Source organism: Ursus arctos, unplaced genomic scaffold, assembly GCF_023065955.2.
Source record: "Ursus arctos isolate Adak ecotype North America unplaced genomic scaffold, UrsArc2.0 scaffold_25, whole genome shotgun sequence".
Taxonomy (NCBI): domain Eukaryota; kingdom Metazoa; phylum Chordata; class Mammalia; order Carnivora; family Ursidae; genus Ursus; species Ursus arctos.
The window spans coordinates 18445896-18448764 of NW_026622930.1; the positions used below are offsets into that span (position 1 = coordinate 18445896).

At 36.2% G+C, this 2869-nt stretch overlaps 1 non-coding gene across 1 annotated transcript; it reads left to right on the forward strand.

Annotated features, from left to right (window-relative positions):
* Window positions 1–2143: 2143 nt before the first annotated feature.
* LOC113267429 (U6 spliceosomal RNA) lies at window positions 2144–2250 on the forward strand. The gene has a single exon (XR_003320783.1). It is a non-coding gene; the product is annotated as a U6 spliceosomal RNA (small nuclear RNA).
* Window positions 2251–2869: the final 619 nt, after the last annotated feature.

The following is a 2869-nucleotide window of genomic DNA, read 5'->3' on the forward strand; positions in this document are numbered from 1 at the left end:
TAAAGAAAGGGATTTTTTAAAAATCAGAGTTAAAGAATTCAGAACTCAATTTTTGGGCGGTAGATTTTGATAAATATCTTTGGGGGAAATTGGGCAGAATGAAGAGCATTCCAACCTTTATAAGAAATGGTCTGATGTGATTCCTTTTCTGAATTACTATAAATTTATCTTTCGAAACCAATGTCTACACTGGGTGTTATAAGCAAGTAATGAATCATGGAACTTTACATCAAAAACTAGGGATGTACTGTATGGTGAATAACATAATATAATAAAAACATTATTAAAAAAAAAGAAACCAATGTCTATATTTCCAGGAGACCTTCAATTTCATCTGTCACCCTCTGCCATGCTCCTTGACTTCATTTCCTACTTGTCTCAATATTATGCCTAAAATTTATGGAGATTTAGTTCCATGCAGATAATCTGATAAGTGACTGGTTGCTGAGCCTCAGACAACTATCATTATCATTCTTTTACCAAGGAGGACAGTGATTTTTGAATAAGCAGGTTCCATAGGTCTCAAAATTAACAGTGAACCTGATACTCAAGAGCAGATACACCTGTTGCCTAAGTCTAGGCTTTCGCTGCTCTACAATTCAACCTGCTAAAGTTTCAGTCTTATTTCAATGCATTATTTGCATAAAATCTGAGAACTAACTGTCCAAATAAAACAACTTGTACACCTTCGCATACTTATAACTATATGTTATGTTTTCTAAATTTATGAAATTAATGAAATCTGTTGTCTTTCACCAGTTTATTTTACACAGGCTACCCTCCTAAAATGATTATGTTCTCCTTACGTCTTACAAGACTGTATCATGTAAACCTCATAAACTAATTTCCTTTGTTACCCACAGGTTTTGGTGAAACCATTTGTCAGTTCCAGCCCAGTCACCCAGCTCTGCTGCAGACAGTTGAGGTCCAGGAACTTTGGGTCCAGGGCAAATCGATCACAGACAGAGAAGGCACAACCTCTCAGACAAGTATAAGGGTAGCTTACCGTTACCTGGTAGCTGAATCTCGGAGATGTCCTGCTAGTGAGACCCATTACCCCACTGTTTGAGTGAAGATTCTTTACACTCACCTATGAGGTGACTGTTATTTCTATCCCCCATTTTTTAGGTGAAGATATTCAGGCCTAGAAAAGTCACGCAGCTAATGTTACAAGGTCACTAGGTGGTACATGGCAGAGCCGAGAGTCTAGATCAGTTATTTCTGAACTCGAATAAATTACAAAGAGCCCCATATGCCACAGAAGACATGTTAAAACAAGGAGCCATTGTAGATCCAGAGAACATATGAGGAGGCCTGAGGCAGTAACCTTGCTCTCCCAGGGCAGACCACCAACTCTATGAAGAGGGGATGGATAATCAAAACTAAACCTCCGCCCACATCTGAGAAATTGCATGCTTACATTGACTACATGCATGGATCATATAGTGCTTATATTTACCTTAATGCAGGGACTCATTACAGCCCTCTTATGGTTAAATTGCAACAGACGACTGTAGGATAATAGCGATATTATTAATTATTCATGTGGAAAATGAAAAGGCTGAGTCGAATCCAATTATATATGGAAACAAATGATTTCGAAAAAGTGTGGAACTGTCTTTTTAAAACTTAAAATCCAAGCAGTGTTTGCCTTTGCCAATGCATATATGAGTTTCTATTTGTTTATTTATAAAATAGCTATTCATGTGAAATCTACATCCTGTGGAGTGACTGCAGGTGCTTAATTGCGAGCCCGTAAGCAAACCATTACTGCAACTATAACTCTATTACAGTATGCAGAGAAAATGCTATGAGTAGAAATAGCTTTTAAGTAAAGTTTTACACCCTAGTTTGGAACCAATTCCCCCTCCATTTTAAATTAATTTATTTCTTTTAATGATGCTTTTTTCTCAGAGGGCCAGGAGATATTGGAAAGTCCAGTTATTGTACTTTACTTATCATGCCTGGTTAAAAGTCAAAAGAAAGGAAACCTGCTTTGTGTCTCCCACTTTTCACATGCAAGAAAACAGAATGAGCTTATTAATACACAAGCATATTGTGAGCACGAATCAACCATATGTTAATTAATTATTCGGTGATGCTTGGGGTGGTAATATAGTATTTTTTGAAATATCTATACCCTGTGCTCATTTCAGCAGCACATATACTAAAATCAGAATGATACAGAGAAGATTAGCATGGCCCCTGGGCAAGGATGACATGCAAATTCGTGAACTATCTATGTCCTTCTGGTGCTTAACTCTTCACATCCTTTTTCTGTTCAAAATAGTAAACTGCTATCATTTCCTTGGGTTCATTTGTAAAGTATTCAGGTTTTATTCTCTTTCTCTATTTTGGCACAGATAACAGAAGTCAACCACTTTCTGATAATCATCGGAAATAGATTATATATATATGTGTGTGTGTGTGTGTGTGTGTGTGTTTATTTCTTATCTTGAGTCTTTAAATTGATGGCAGTAAAAATAAAGAGGGAGAAAAGAGGGAGAGGCACTAGGAGGAAGTGAGTATTTCAAATCGTCTGTGTTTTTATTTCCTAAGGAATCAACAGCCACAACTTCCCGCCAAAGGATTCATAAAATGTTTCTTTATTGTCTGCTTATCTATTTTTTCTATGTATTTGTTTATTTGTTGATTTTCCATTTTGAGGCAAAGGGGATTGTGAACATTTTCAGGCTAAAAATAGTGTCCAACTACATCAAATTCAGGTTTCTTACTTTCCTTTCTTTCTACCAAAGATCTTTTAACGAAGCATAGTCTGAAAAAATCTTACTCAAAGAGAAGTTTGATATAGTGATTTAGTTTTCGTAAAGGATCTAATGAAAAAAAAATCATGGGCAACAAGAAATGA